Raw genomic sequence first — 7,925 nt, 5'->3', positions numbered from 1 at the left:
TGTGAACGAGCATCCGGGCTAGGGCTTCTGAGCATTCGCGTGCCCCTTGGGCCGCCGAGCCTTGCCCCTGATCTGCAGCTGAACCGCGTAGCCATGGAGCCCTCTGGGGGCTCGGATCCGCCTCCCCCCCCGGAGGTTTCAGCCTTCAAGGAAATGATTGCTCAAAGCAATAAGCTCCCTTCTTCGGTGAGCCAGCAGAAATTCGTGAAGAAGATGGACACCATCCCTTCTGTCACCCTCCCAGAGGAAGAAACCTGTAAAGCTGCTCTAAATCTGGCTGAGCGTGGTCTCATTGGTCAGTTCACGGGCCTTTGGCCCTCTCCCAAATCGGTGGAGGAGTGGACTCAAAGGAACTGGAAGCCGCTTATCAAAGAGGGAGTCAAAAGCTATTTCGTGGGCAAAGGTTTCTTCGTCTTTGTCTTCGAAAGTGCAGAGGGCAGAAACTTGATTTTTAGGAACGACCCTTACTTCATGGGGCCGCAAGGTCTTTACCTCAACAAATGGTCGCCCGATTTTGATCCAGCTCAGGATGTTCCTACGGCTGTCCCGGTCTGGGTTTGCCTTCCCCACCTTCCTCTCCATTGCTGGAACCCCAAGTCCCTCCAGATCATCGGAAATGCCTTAGGAAATTACATCGACCAAGCCCCGAGGAAAGATCAATACTCCTGTGCCCGCATTTGCGTCAAAGTAGACCTAGAGGAGGGCTTACCGGAAGCCATCAAACTCACAGTAGCAGGATGGACCCATGTCCAAGAGCTCGATTACGAACAGATTCCATTCAAATGCAGACACTGCCATGGCTACGGGCACTTTGCCAAACACTACAAGAAAAAGACAGAAGATCTCCCAGAGAACCAAAACGGAGAGCAGTGGACTCTAATTCAAAAACCCAATAGGAAGGGCAACGGGAAAGGCCCTTTGAAGGAGGCTCCAAGCAGTTCCAACCACAGCCAAGGCAATAACCCAAATGGTAAAGATAACAGCCAGAAAACGGCAGCTACAACAAATCAGGAAAACCTGGAACAGCCTGGATCTCCCACCAATATACAAGATGGAGGGGAAAAGACTATGCCTGAGGCCACCCAAGGTAGCCCTTCAAATCCCACATATGCAGATATCACAAGGAAAAAGCCTATTGATAGCTCAGGGTCCTCGGAGGACGAGACCTTCGAGCAACCCATCAAAAAAGTAGGCAGGAAATCTCGCAGAGAAGAAAGGGAAGAGGAGGCCGAAAGGCTAAAAACTCAAGGAAGCCAGCCTACTATTGAGATGTCTATCGGAAGAAATACAAGGAACAGGCCTCCTAAGGGAGGCTCCCTCCACTTCCCAGGGAAATAATGCGCCTTGTCTCTTGGAACTGCAGAGGGTTGGGTAATCCCGCGAAAGCTGAAGCGATCAAAGATCTTCTCAAGATGGAGCCCTCAGACATCCTCTTACTCCAAGAGACAAAGATAGAGGGGAAATCCCTCCTGGACATCAGCCAAAAGAAATGGAAGAAAAATGTAGGAAAAGCAGTCAGCTCAAGAGGCTCTTCTGGAGGCCTTGCAACTGTCTGGTCAGAGGATCTCTTCCAGCTGAAAAATTCTCAAGAAACTCAACACTAGATCTACACGGAGTTAATGCACAATCCAAGTAAGTTATCCTTCTCCCTTTTCAACCTTTATGTCCCTGTGTTATACTCAGAAAAAAGAGATTTCTGGACCTCCCTCATAGCCTTCCTGGAGCACCACTCTCCCAAAAATATCATTTTGGCAGGCCCGGATTTAATCATCGTTTTAAAACATAAGGAAAAAAGGGGGGGCACTCACAGCAGAGATCCCTTCCTTCCTATGGTCGAAGGACTCATTCAGGATTGGGACCTCATCGATTTCATCCCAGCGAAAGGGATTTTTACCTGGACCAATAAAAGGGTAGGAGCGGACCATATCTCAGCTCGTCTGGATCGATTCTTGGTCCAGGGTGCTCTGATGGCAACTAAAAAGATCATCACTACCAAAATCCTCCCCAAACTTACTTCTGATCATAAGCCCATCCAGCTCTCTCTAGAAGAAGAAGAAGACTTGGGCCCCATCCCTTTTCGCTTCAACCCTCTATGGACAGAAAGAGAAGGCTTCTTCGACACAGTGAAAGTAGCTTGGAGCAAACCCTTCTCAGGGTCCCCCAGCTACGTGTGGGAGCAAAAAATCAAAGCTACAAAGCACGCTCTGAAGGAGTGGATTAAAAAACCTGCTCCAAATCCAACTAGTATCCGAAAAGAAATGGTGCAAACCCTCGAGGAGCTGCAAACAGATATGGAAAACAGAGATGTCACTTCAGCACTCCTGGATAAAGAAGTCAAAATCGAACGCTCGACCTTTCAATCCTTTCGGCTAGAGGAGGAGTACTGGAGAATCAAATCTAGAAGCCTCTGGTTGAAGGCCGGTGATAGGAATACCACCTTCTTTCACCGCCAATATCGGGCAAGACTCTGCAGGAACCACATCTCTGAAATAACAACAGCAGAAGGGCAGACCTGCAAAGGGTTCAATCAGATCAAAGAGGCAACTGTAAACCATTATAGTCAGCTTTACACTGCTGGAATCCAAGGTAACGAGGAGGACACGACAGAATTCCTCTCCAATATTCCCCCTCTGGTCAGAGCTGAAGACAACACCGATCTCAACAGGCCCTTTACGGAGGAAGAAGTCATAAAAGTGATCTGGTCTATGGACCCGGACAAGGCCCCTAGGCCAGATGGATTCACCATCCACTTCTACAAAATGTGTTGGGACATTATAAAAGCAGATCTTCTAAAGATGATTAAAGGATTCAGGAATAAAGCCAAAGTAGGGGGAGGTACCAACTCCACATATCTGGCCCTCATCCCAAAAGAATCAAACCCCGAAACCTTTGCCCGATTCAGGCCAATCTCACTGTGCAATGCCTCTTATAAAATCCTTGCAAAGCTCCTTGCAAACAGGATCAAACCTCTCCTAAACAGACTCATCTCTAGCAATCAAGGCGGATTCATTGAAGGTAGGCACATTCTGGACAATGTCATACAAGTTCAAGAGATCATTCATTCAAGCCAGAAACGAAAAGAAAAGGGGATGCTGATCAAACTTGATATGGCCAATGCCTTTGACCGTGTTAACCGGGCCTTCCTTTACAAAGCTCTCCTTGCATATGGCTTCTCCCCTCTCTTTGTTGCTCTCATCAAAGCCTGCACTGACTCCCCTTGGATTGCCCCTCTTTTCAATGGCCGCCCTTCCTCCTTTTTCCGAGCCTAGAGAGGTCTTAGGCAGGGATGCCCTCTCTCTCCCTTCCTCTACATACTGATGGCAGATTCCCTCAGCAGAAAGCTCTCAACAGAAAAAGAGGCAGGCTCTCTCCCAGGCCTCAAACCTTCCATTTCCTCTCCTGCCCAGAATCATGCCCTCTTTGCAGACGACTCTCTCCTGCTCGGAGGTGCTTCTCCTAGAATTGCTAAAGCATTTGATGAAGTCCTAAAAAGTTACTGCAGGGCCACGGGAGCCTCCATAAACGAAAGGAAAAGTGAAGTCTTTGGATGGAACATCGATCATCAGGAACTCGCAAATATCTCTGCTATCCTAGGCTTCAAGAGCCAAGCCCAATGGGAGACGATAAAATACCTTGGACTCCCTATCATTAATGGCTGCAACAAGAGAGCCCTGTGGGCTGAAGTCATCAGCAAAATCAAGACAAAGATCACAAGTTGGGGAGGATACTGGCTCACTCCTGGAGGCAAGGTCATCTTGATCAAGTCTGTTCTCTCAGCACTACCAATTTACCAAGCTGCCTTCCTACTAGCACCAAAGCAGGTGACAGATCACATCTCCAAACTGATTCGCGACTTCCTCTGGCAAGGAGGGAAAGGGAACATTCATAAAATGCATCTTGTGAAATGGGAGCAGGTGAAACGGCCTTTCGCAGAAGGAGGCCTGCAAATCAGGGATCCAGCCATGGTCAACCTGGCGTTGGGTGGAAAAATTCTATGGAATTTATACGAGAATCCCAAGCATCCAGTCAGTGAAACTCTGAAAGCAAAGTATGCGCATAAGGTTCCGCTTCGAAACCTTCAGGCTTCCCAAATAACCAACGCCTCCCAGGTATGGAAACTCTGTAATAAAAGTCTGAATTTCTTCAAAGATAGAGTCTATAAAATCCCCGACAATGGTAAACATACAAAACTGTGGCAAGATCGCATTATGGACAGCGCCCCTCTGTCAGAAAATGAGGAAATCAATGAAATTAGGCAATGGCTGGAACGTGTTGGAATTAACAGCGTTTATGATCTCTCCAAATGGGATAGTCGTGGTGCATGGTCCGGATGGGACTTGCACGGTATACCAAGTTGCTTAAATCAACAGAAGACAGTGCTTGAAGAGTTGCTGGAGGAAGCAGCTCCAGTGAGCAGATGGTCGAAGGACAGATGGGGTTGGGGGCGCACAGGGACTTATTCATCAGCGGCAGCCTACAACGCTCTCCAACCCATAAAGAACAGCAGCAGAAATCCGGAATTCTGGAAGAAGGTATGGGAGCCCCTCGCTCTACCAAAAGTCAACTTCTTTTTTTGGACCCTGGCTCACAATAAATTGCTTACCGGAGAAAATCTGATGAAGAGAGGCATTGCTGGGCCTCACAGATGCGTGCTGTGCAGCAACAGTGAAGAAACAGCCAAGCACCTCTTCATGGACTGCAAGTTTGTCAAAGAGGTGTGGCGTCTTATCCTTTATGAGTTCCAAATCACTGTTCCCTCGTATAACTCTGTAGCAGATCTCTTCGATGCCTGGAATCATTGCTACCCCCACAAAATCCCCAGCAAATCTTTTTGGAGGAAAATCTGGATTGCCATCCCCAAATTCACTTGCTGGCAGACCTGGCTGGCCCGGAATGACCTGATCTTCAACGGAAAAGAACAAACTCCTCTAGCTGTAGCTGCAAAAGCGAAATCCCTCCTCTTGGAAGCTGCCCAACAACAGTACTCTTCTGCAGATCCATTGCTGCTTCCCGAAGAAGAAAGGTGGCTGAATTATCTCTCCCCCCACCCCCGGAGGTTGCTTCCTGCCCCTCAAGCAATGAATCCAATCTGGAGAATAAGAGAAACGGAAGAAAATTTTCAGGCATGGTGGAAAAAACAAAAAACATCCACGATCTTTTTTGATGGCGCCTCCAAAGGCAATCCCGGGGCTGCTGGGGCAGGTGGGGTCATCTATGACCCGGCTGGAGTCAAAAGAGACAATTTCTCCTGGGGCATTGGGCAGAAATCTAACAACCAAGCCGAGATACTAAGCCTTCTTAAAGCCTGCCAAATTGCTAGAGACAGAGGGGACAAAGAAATTCAAGTTTTCGGAGACTCCGAGCTCATAATTAAAAAGTTGAATTCGGAGAACTTGTTCATCAATGTAAGCCTCAACAAAACTCTGAGCAGACTGAAGGAAGTCCTCCTCGATTTTGAATCCTACAAATGCTTTCATATACTCAGAAATTTGAACAACAAAGCTGATTTGTTGGCAAACAAGGGCTGTACTCTAGGGAAAGGCCAAATTCTCATAAATGGGGAAAGTTCTATCCACCCATGTAATCCATGAGGATTAAGCAGCATGCATCATGGAATAGTATTAGATGCAGTGTAATGATGGCAGCATTGGCGTAAGACCTAATTTCTTCCAATATAATTAAAGATACACCCGTTTCAGTTAAAAAAAAAAAGATTTAGACCCATGAATATTGTTGAGAGAGGAGTAGAGGAGCATATATATCTACAAAAAAATTTAATCACAAAAACATCAAAATAACCCACATTGAATGCAAGAGATAATTTATTAATTTAAAAGACAAACTAGGAGCTACATTATGGAGGACTAATTTGTCTTTTTAAAAAATGCGGCTTGTTACTTATAGTTTTTTTTTTAATTAAAATATCATGGATAAATTCCATGGGTGGAGAAATACCATGAGTGGATGAATACCATCGGCAAATGCCACTTTCCATTCGGATCACTCCTCCCCCATTAAGAAGCAATGGTCCCCATTGTGTGAAGTTCCCTCTTAAGAAGCTTGTGTTGAATATAAAGAGTCACTGAAGAGAATGATTTTATGTGGTTGACCCATAACCATGATGAACGAAGATCCGAGGATAGAGATACCCTGTAATGCTTGTGACCAACTATGACACTGACAGTGTGCGACCTAGCAAATGGACTTCGATGAAGCGTGGGTTTGTGAATGACCCATAACCATGAAAAACAAAGATTTGAGGATAGAGATACTTTGTAATGTTTGTGACCAACTGTGACACTGACAATGTGTGGCTTAACAAATGGATTTCGATGACAAAGGTTTTGTGTGGTTGACCCATAACTTTGAGTTTGTGGGTGATCCATAACAATGATGAACGAGGGTTTGAAGATAGAGATACCTTGTAATGCTTGTCAGCGATTGTAAAACTAATAGATCATGGCCTAGCACATGGACCTTGAGATAATTAGCTTGCGAGTTTTCCGGGTAGAAATCAGGTGCTTTATCTTTGTAAATTCTCACTAAAACCTGTCCCACAACAACCCATTTCAAATGATATGTGTTTGCAAAACTATTGTTGTATTTCAATGATGATGCAAAGGCATAATAAAATCCTATACTAGCAACACGGAGGGATGCTGTGTAAGATGATAGAGTATGTTACATTACGACCACAGGTTCTCTTGCAGCAGGCACTATATTACAAGAATACCAGGATATGAGACACATGCAAAAGTCGAAGATGGCCTTGAAATAGGAGTTGTCACTTTCTTCTCAGCCGAAGATGGTGGTCTTTGCCAATCACGCTCAAACTTTACAAAATTCTTGTCCCTCGTATATAATTTGAAGATGGCGTCAAAATGGTGACTTTCTTCTCAGCCGAAGATGGTGGTCTTTGCCAATCACGCTCAAACTTTACAAGATTCTTGTCCCTCGTATATAATTTGAAGATGGTGTCAAAATGGTGTGGATGGATGAATACATTCTCAGCTGCATGTCCAAATAGTGCTGGGATGAATGTTTTTTGAGAAATCTGCATAGCCTTGAGCTCCATGAGCTCGAGGATTACACGTCGCATGTACTGGACAACTACTTTGACGTGGAACTTGGGAAGCCGAATTTTATAAATATCAACCAACTAGATGGAACGAAAGAGAAAAAAGACTATCCAATGCAATCCCAACAATTGATGGATCCTCTGCTCCATATAGAAGGCTTATTATCGCTGCTCCCATTGATCGTCCCCAAAGTCCAATGCAAGAAACAACTGTTGTATTTCGAAGATTGGAAACAACAACTTTGAGGTCATCTTTCTTAATCCAACTAGGGTTCACATACCTGAACTCGAGAAATCAAGAGTAAAAATAGTTATGTTCGAAGGAAGGAGTATGACTAATGCCTCATTTACATCTGCTCGACAACCCCTGTGATAACACAAGGACATAATGTGCATTCTAGGAGAGGTGATGGAATATAGTGACTATATTGCAAGACATGGCCCCGGGTATTTCCGATCTCGACAGTTGCAAATGGCCAGCAAGTGACAATTAAGACAATCATGGTAAAAGGCAAAATTCCCTTAAAAAAACCGAAAATATAAAACAGAACATCCCATCCATGGACTGTTTCAGTCATCTTAATGAAGACTTGTGGCTTTCAGGCAAACTAGTGCAATCGTATATACCTAGATCTGGTAGGCCGTCAGGCGGTTTCTCACGACCACAAAGATCCAAACCCCAGCTAGCATAATATATATCAAAGACAACGAAAAATACAGGTTCAACAGAAGGGTTTCATCGGCTGAAAGATAATCCCTGGAGCTATCAGGAAGTCCCTCGAGATTATACCTACCAGTCTGTTCATCTATTGAAACCACAACATCGGGTATGCAATTGAGAAAGACC

The 7,925-nt window shown here is 45.2% G+C and overlaps 1 pseudogene; it reads right to left on the bottom strand.

Moving 5' to 3' along the window:
- Positions 1–6,835: 6,835 nt before the first annotated feature.
- Positions 6,836–7,656, bottom strand: LOC149168034 (uncharacterized; annotated as a pseudogene).
- Between the last annotated feature and the right edge of the window lie 269 nt (positions 7,657–7,925).

Source organism: Pinus tabuliformis, chromosome 5_1 (genome assembly GCF_031772625.1).
Source record: "Pinus tabuliformis cultivar Carrire ecotype Pingquan chromosome 5_1, CPIR1, whole genome shotgun sequence".
In the NCBI taxonomy this organism is placed as follows: Eukaryota; Viridiplantae; Streptophyta; class Pinopsida; order Pinales; family Pinaceae; genus Pinus; species Pinus tabuliformis.
Note: the sequence above shows the minus strand (reverse complement) of the source record. Positions and strands in the feature narration are given on the sequence as shown.